The 8,792-nt window shown below is 39.8% G+C and overlaps 1 pseudogene; it reads right to left on the bottom strand.

The window, feature by feature from the left end:
* Positions 1-6,009: 6,009 nt before the first annotated feature.
* LOC104076145 lies at positions 6,010-7,346 on the bottom strand (annotated as a pseudogene).
* Positions 7,347-8,792: the final 1,446 nt, after the last annotated feature.

Here is an 8,792-nt window from a genome sequence, read left to right as displayed (position 1 = left end):
CTCTAATTCTCCTGTCATCATGCACCACTGTGAAAAGTCTGAATCCATCCACTTGAAATAATCTGCATAGGTATTGGAAGGCCCTTTGAAGCTGAAGAAGTAAATGGTTGCTCTCTCTTCATTTGCAGATCTGGACATTTGATCAGAGAAGGTAATTAGATTGGTCAGGCATCGTTTATCCCTGGTTGATCCATGCTGGTTCCATGTTTCCAGGAACTTTTTCTCTTTCATGAGCCTTTTCTTGCAAAGCAAGGCTTGGGCTCCTGGTGTTGTAGGGTTTTTGTGAAGACCTGAAGAACCTGCAGATCTGTTCATCTTCCTTGAAGGGGTGGAGTCTGCTCACCTTCTCCTGCAGCTTCTTCACCTGGTGACTCAGCGCTGCAGCCAGAGCACACCTACCACAAGTAAGGATACTGCTGTCCCCAGCCCCAGAAAGAGCCACCAGGCACTGGAGAGCAGTATCTTCCTTCTGGATTTCTGCCTCAGTCAAAGCCTTTGTTGCACTAGGGACAGCTGCTCCAGTCCATGTTAGAGACCGTCATCATATGTACTCTTTACTGGGCAAAAAACTGGCTGGATGGCCATGCCTAAAGAGTTGTGAATGGAGTTAAATCCAGTTGGTGGCTGGTCAGAAATGGTGTTCCCCAGGGCTCAGTATTGGGGCCAGTTTTCTTTAATATCTTTATCAATGATTTGAATGAGGGGATTGAGTGCACCCTCATTAAGTTTGCAGACAACACTAAGTTGAGCGGGGGTGTTGATCTGCTTGAAGGTAGAAAGGATCTACAGAGGGATCTGGACAGGCAGGATCAATGGGCTGAGGCCAATTTATGAGGTTCAACGAGGCTAAGTGCCGGGTCCTGCACTTGGGTCACAATAACCCCATGCAATGCAATAGGCTTGGGGAAGAGTGGCTGGAGAGCTGCCCAGTGGAAAAGGACCTGGGGGTGTTGGTCGACAACGGGCTGAATAGGAGCCAGCAGTATGCCCAGGTGGCCAAGAAGGCCACTAGCACCCTGGCTTGTATCAGAAATAGTGTGGCCAGCAGGAGTAGGGAGGTGATCGTGCCCCTGTACTCGGCCCTGGTGAGGCTGCACCTTGAGTACTGTGTTCTGTTTTGGGCCCCTTACTACAAGAAAGACACTGAGGTGCTGGAGCGTGTCCAAAGAAAAGCAATGAAGCTGGTGAAGGCTCTAGAGAACAAGTTCTATGAGGAGTGGCTGAGGAAACTAGGGTTGTTTAGCCTGGAGTACCTGAAAGGAGGTTGTAGCAAGGTGGGTGTCCTTTCCCAAGTAACAAGTGATAGGACGAGAGGAAATGGCCTCAAATTGTGCCGGGGAGGTTTAGATTGGATATTAGGAAAAATTTGTTCACTGAAAGGGTTGTCAAGCCTTGGAACAGGCTATCCAGGGAAGTTAGCAATGCACCATCCTTGGAGGTATTTAAAAGACGTGTAGATGTGGTGCTTAGGGACATGGTTTAGTTGTGGACTTGGCAGTGCTAGGTTAATGGTTGGACTCAATGACCTTAAGGGTCTTTTCCAACCTAAATGATTCTATGATTTCATGATTCTGTCATCATCACTGAACACATCATCACTTCAGCAGAGATTCTGGGCTCATTTGTGCCCTGCTGTGACAACTGCTGCCGTTGTGTTAGCTGACCAGAAGCTGCGCTTTGGTATCTGCTTTGATTCATACCTTAAAATATTATTGGAGAACACGAGCTGGATTCCTTCTGGATAAACTAAACCATAAACCTTACTCTAGCATGCTCTTAATGCACTACAAATGCTAACAGATGTTCTATTCATAGGACCAGACTAGTGTTAGTCCAAAGTAAAAACCTCCAAAATACTTAAAAAGTTGATTCCGGTATGCAGGATGAACTGCTTACTTTGCAAATCCACTTCTCTTGTGCTGTACAGCTCACTAATATAAATGTAGTGTATGTGTCTAGGCAATACATCATTCATTATATACTCCATAATTTGCATGGCAGAAAAATAAAGCTTATGAATCTGTGGTTCTCTAGATCACATTTATACATCTTTTTAAAAATTGCAATTGTATCAGCCACCCTCTGTCCTCCTAATACTAAGGCTAATTCAAGCAATAGATTATACACCACAGTTATTAATTCAGCAGTTCTGGGTGTGAATTCCTTTTCCTGGATGAAAACCATCTGATCTTTGCAATGTATTATTCTTTGATTTTGTTAATCTGCTTTAAAACCTTTTGTACTGACTCATTGGTTTCCGAAAATTCCTCAGATGTATCATTGTAAAAAGTCTCTGATGTCAGTGTATTGTGTCCCCTCCGTGGTGACCACTGAGACAAAGAATTCTATTTCTCCTGTGGCATGGCTTTGTCTTTTTGGAGTGATCCTTCTACATCTTTATCATCTCTAAGCCTCATTGACTCTCTGGAAGGTAATCTTGCTACTGATGGAATTGAAAAGTTTTTACTATTGTTTTTTATGTCCTTACCAAGTTGCTCTTCAAAGTAATTTTTTGGCTTGTCTTTTTGTGGTTTGTCACATAAAAGAATTTATGTTCCTTCTTATTTCTTTTTCCTTTTCAAAAATCTCCGATTTTTGAAATACATCCTTTTTATTTTGAGTCATTAACTGCTGAAACACAGTGTGACTTTTTGGTTTTGTTTTGTTTCTATATCATTTTAGTGACTTTTCTAGAAAAGCAGCATATGCTTACTTTGAGTTTTAAATATTATAACTTGAAGCAATTGCTATGCTGCATGTAAACTTTATACCCTGTTATCGGATCTGTTTATTTTCTTTTTACAAGTTTTCTCATTTTTATGTAGATATACTTTATGAAGTTCTGTTACTGTAATGGACTTTTTGTTGCTTTTGGCTTTTCATTCGTATAAAATGGTCAGTTTGGACATTTTGTGATCACTGTTGTAGATTGTTTTTCAATAGTTACATCAAGTGCCAGATACAGGTCAGTACTGAAACAGAACTAATTCAATTGTTTCTCAGACTGGTTGCTCCAAGTGCGATCACTTATAGCGTGCAAACAATTTCCTCTCTGCATTACCTCCTGCAAATCTAATATCCAGAAACTGTCCAACCTATATGTGGGTACTACTACTGCTTTTTTCCTGCCTTTGTGGTTTCTCTAATCTCCTATAAAATGTCTCTGTCACTGTCACCGTTCTGGTGTAATACTATTGACAGCTGCCCCAGGAGTACTCTCTTCCTTTAGAGGGATTTAAATCCTTATGTACTCGTGTGTTAACATTTTAAATAATTTAATTTCTATCATTATACTTTCTTAACATTTTGGTTCCATTTCATCTACAGCAATTGACTTTCTCCTTGATATATTATTTATTGAGATTTTCTTAGCTTCTGTCAATATCTACAGTTCCAAAGTTTCAATTCCTTTAATATCTCCCTTTAAATCAAGTTATTCTGGGTATCTTTCATAGTTTTAGTCTTGCTTAGAAGAAATTACATGTTCAGTCTTGTATTAAAAATGTTTTGAATTTTTTGACATTTGATTGAGGTTTATTTTTAGTCCTGGCACCAGGAACATTAGAACATGTCCTTCTGTACCGCTTTTCCCAAATACATGAAATTATGTTTCTTCGTGAAATAAGAACAAAGGAATATTTAAAAAGGATCGTGTTACCATCTGAATGTAAGGAATGGATACTTGAAATAAAAGAACAAATCTCCTCCACTGGTTATTACAATCAACTTAGCTAAAGTATGGAGTGAAACACTGAAAATGTTCTCTAAAGTTCTAGATGAAGGATCACTTGATCACTTGATGTCAATGTGAAGAATGTCTTCCCCATTTCATTTTTCTTTATCATGTTTTCTCTTTTGTTTTTTCCCTTCACTCTTGGAAAGCAATTAGTTGATCATAACTAGATTTTTTTAACCAATCTTTTATTTCACTTTTTATTATATTTAAATGTAGGAATTTCAAGCTGCAATCTTTCATGCAGGAAAAAGAAAAAAATCTTGCTTTTATGTTACTACTGTCAAAAAGTATCTACAATTAGCCTGTTGTTAAAATAATGATGAATAACCTGCCTATGAATTTTAGGGGAAAAAAGTTGAAACTGGTGTTGTTAAGAAATAAGTTATTTCTTCTTTTTACACTTTGAAGGTGGGTGCTTTGCTGGGAATATAGCAGCTAACACCTCTTAGGAGGTTAACAAATTTTATAATTTTTATAATTTTATAATTTAAAATATTATACATTCATCATTTAAAGTTATGTTTTTCATAGTTGTTTTCTGTATTGCTAGAATGGACAACAATTTATCAACTTAAAATGTTTACAGAATTTGAAGAAAGGAGTGTAATTTTTTATTTTAATTCTACAAATATTGATTGTAGTACTAGAGCTTGAACAGAACAGTATACCACTCGTTTCAATTTTTTTTTTATTTTTATTTTTTTAAAGGAACAGGTGTTAGTGATTCTCTTGTCAAAGTAATGTTAGTTGTGAGTTTCCTGGAAAAGCATTTTAAAAGCTTTTGATAGGTTGACATGAGAGGTGTGTTCTCTAGAGCCAAATGAAGAGAAGCAGGCTATCTGATGAATCTCATGAGAAGCAATTCTTGACAGTGGCCCTTGAGCAGAAACCAGGCTGCTGAAGACTGGTTTTTAAAGAACCTGGCAGAGAATGGGCTTGAAGCTAGGTTTTGAACATGTAAGGGAGGAGAAACAGTGATCAAGAAGAGAAGTGGGAAACTTTAAAGAAAATAATATAGAAGGCACAATGGTAGAATGACACCACAGGAAAGTCCGGTGAGATTCAATTTTTTGCAGTAATGAACTTTGGCAACTCTAAAACTGATGTAGCATATATAAACATACATGCAAATCACAAACGTACATCAAATCACAAATATCTAAAATCATTTTACCCTAAAAAGGCACCATTTAGCAGGTGAAATAAAGTTTATTGTACAGATAGACAAGACTGATGAATATAATGGGGGTTAAAGCAAAGTCTGGGCTGCCCCACCTAAATAACTGAAATAGATTTTTAGGAAAAGAGTAGACTCATTGTTTGCTACCTTTAAAACTTAATCCTACAAAGACCTATGCAATATGTCTTGTACTATTTATAGAGCCATATATTCCAGGAAAAACATCCTATATTTATAAAAAGTGGACTAAAGAGTTTGTCAAATATTTACTATGGCTTTATGATTTTATTAAGAATCTGTATTCAACTGAAATGACAGAAAACATGTAATTTTTGTTATTATTGGAGTCAGGTGACATCATATGCCAAATGATAAGAGAGTAATAGCAGAGAAGACATGCTTTCTTCAAACACTGAAATATCACATCAGTAAGAATATTCTCTAGTCCTGCTGCAGGCTGAGTTGTAATGGATGCCCATGATACGCCGAGAGCTGTAAATATTTGTTCCTTATTTAAAGCATTATTTCTACCCCCATCTGTTGTAAGTGGCATTTTATGGGAACGAGTTCTTGAAAGAGGCAGTTTTATTGCTTATAGCATGATGCAAACAGTATCACATTACACTCTAAATAAAATTGAGTTAAAGATGTAAATATATGCTTACATTTGTGCACAGCTGTCCAGTTTCCACATACTGTTACAGTAACTGTTCAACATGCTTATGATATAAAAGACTACTAGGTCTCACAGTAAAAAAATGTTTCCTTATGTTCAGACTGAACCTCTCGTGTTTCAGTTTTTGCCCATTGCCTCCTGTCCTGTCACTGGGCATCACTGAAAAGAACCTGCCTCTGTCCTCTTTGCACCTTCCCCTGAGGTATTTATATACATTGATGAGATCCCCCCAAGTCTTCTTTTGTCTAGGCTAAACAGTCCCAGCTCTCTCCGCCTTTCCTCATAGGAGAGATGCTCCAATCTCTTGATCATCTTAGTGGCCCTTCATTGGACTCTCTTCAATATGTCCATGTCTCTCTTGCACTGAGGAGCCCAGTCCTGGACACAGGACTCCAGGTGTGGCCTCAACAGTGCCAACTAGAGAGGAAGGATCACTTCCCTTTACCTGCTGGCAATACTTTGTCTAATACAGCCCAGGATACCATTAGCTGCCTTTGCTGCAAGGGCACATTGTTGACTTGTGTTCAACTTGTTGTCCACGAGGACCTCCAGGTCCTTTTCTGTCAAGCTGCTTTCCAGCTGGGTGACTCTCAGCATATATTGGTGCATGGGGTTGTTCCTCCCCAGGTGCCAGACTTTGCACTTCTCCATGTTGAACTTCATGAGGTTCCTGTCAGCCCACTTCTCCAGCCTATAAAAGTCCCTCTGGATTGTGGCAGCACGACCCTTTGGCATATCAGCCACTCCTCCCAGTTTTATGTCATCAGCAAACACTGTCCCATCATCCAGATCATTAATGAACATGTTGAACAGGATTGGATCCAGTGTTGACCCCTGGGGTACGCCACTAATTACTGGCCAACAACTAGATTTCATGCCGCTGATCATCACACTCTGGGCCTGACCATTCAGCCACTTTTCAACCCATTTCACTGTCCGCTTATCTAGCCCATACATCAACAGTATGAGGATCTTACAGGAGACAGTGTCAAAGGCCTTACTGAAGTCCAGGCAGAAAATATCTGCTGCTCTCTCCTTGTCTACTAGACAAGTCATGTCATTGTAGAAGTTTATCAAGTTGGTTTATCAAGGGACTTCCCTTTGGTGAAGCCGTGCTGACTACTCCTGATGATTTTCTTGTCCTTCATGTGCCTGGAAATGGTTTCCAGGATTAGCTGCTCCATCACCCTTCCCAGGGCTCGAGGTGAGGCTGACTGGCCTGTAGGTCCCTGGATTCTCCTTCTTGCCCTTGAAGATAGAAGTGAATTTTGCTTTCCTCCAGTCTTCAAGCACTTCTCCCAGTCTCCATGATCAATCAAGGATTATGGAGACTGGCCTCGCAATGACCTTAGCCAGCTTCCCTCAGCACTCATGGTTGCATCCCATCAGGGCCCATGGACTTATCTATGTCCACCGTGCTTAAGTATTCCCTGATCTGATCCTCTTCCACCAAGATCTTTTTCCTTGCTCTAGCCTTTCCCCCAGTCTCCAGGGCCTGGGATTTCTGAAGACTGTTCTTGCTAGTAAAGACTGAGGCAAAGAAGGTGTTCAGTACCTCAGCCTTTAAGGTGTTCAGTACCTCAGCCTTTTCCATATCCTGTGTAACCAGATCCCCTGTCTAGTTGAGCAATAGGCCCACATTTTCCCTAGTCTTCCTTTTGTCACCTATGTACTTATAGAGGACCTTCTTCTTGTCTTTGACATCCCTGGCCAGATTCAATTCCATTTGGGCTTTAGCTTTCCTAACTTCATCCCTGGATGCTCGGCCAATGTTTCAGTATTCCTCCCAGGTTACCCGTCCTTGCTTCCACCCTCTCTATGCCTCCTTTTTGTGTTTGACTTTGGCTAGGAGCTCTTTATTCATCCACGCAGGCTTCCTTGAGTTTTTGCCTGACTTCTTATTTGTTGGGATGGAACTCTCTTGAGCTTTGAGGAGGTGATCTTGAATATTAACCAGCTTTCTTGGGCCCTTCTTCCCTCCAGGGACTGATCTCACAGAACCTCTCCAAGAAGATTTTGAAAAGGCCAAAGTCTGCTCTCCTGAAGTCCAGGGTTGTGAGTTTGCTTTTCACCTTCCTCCTTGCCCTCAGGATCCTGAACTCCACCATCTCATGGTCACTGCAGGCAAGTCTGCCTTTGACATTCACGTCCCCAGTGAGCCCCTTGTTGCTGATGAGTATGAGGTCCAGCAGAGCACCTCTCCTTGTTGGCTCCTCAAAGCACATGAAAAACTATTGTTTGGAGGAGATTTTGTGGTTTATGAATGAAATAGAAACTGCCAAACAGGGTAAAAATAAAGTATGTAGGTAGCACAGAAGGACTGACAGCATGGTCAAGAACTCATAGAGAACATAAGAGTCAGGCACTGGCAAAAAATGGTGAGGGAATATGAATAACCACTGCTTTTCGTTTGCTTCGGTACTTTTGTGAAAATTCCGACACAATCAGAATTTTTCTACATGGGTGTAACAACCTGAATTATTTTCTAAACATTCAAAGAAAAAAGGTATGACTCCATTTTCATTGAGATACAGTTGACGCTGACTTGAATCGGACTGGCTTTTCCCCACACATTACTGTGTTTTTTTTTTTTTGTAATTGAAATATCCAGTGCATTAGTATAAATTGGATTCAATAATTATGTTTTATTGAAGAAAAAAAATCAGGCTACTAATATACTTTTTCCTGAAATTTGTTTACTGCCAAATGAAATAGATGTGTTTAAACAAAGCTTTCAAATACGCTAAAACACAGGGGAACTTTAATTGTATAATGACATTAATTTAATTTCAAAATGAACATATTATTTTCCATGGAAATATTTGATGATGGTTGTTCAAAGGACAACCAGGAGTGTAACAGTGGAGAGAGATGTGACTTGAGTTAAATCTGAAGGCAGATGAGTCATGTACCCTTCATATTTGTCAGAGTCCAATATTCTCTGACCAGGTTCTTTTAGATATTCCACACAAGGAGGGTTTAATGTTTTAATAGCAAATTTACTTATTTGACGATATTTGATGTTACTCAGGATTTTGATTAACAGAGTGACACAGCAATGTACTGAAATCACAATAGAAGCACAATATTGCAATTGCAATCGGATCACAATAGAAACATGATTCCCATTGCCAGTCTCTATAAGCTCACCATCATGACACTGGGCATCCCCAGTCACCAGGATGGAATATGCGGGCGGA

This window comes from Fulmarus glacialis, unplaced genomic scaffold (assembly GCF_000690835.1).
Source record: "Fulmarus glacialis isolate BGI_N327 unplaced genomic scaffold, ASM69083v1 scaffold1334, whole genome shotgun sequence".
Classification (NCBI taxonomy): domain Eukaryota; kingdom Metazoa; phylum Chordata; class Aves; order Procellariiformes; family Procellariidae; genus Fulmarus; species Fulmarus glacialis.
This window is presented reverse-complemented; position numbering and strand designations above follow the sequence as displayed.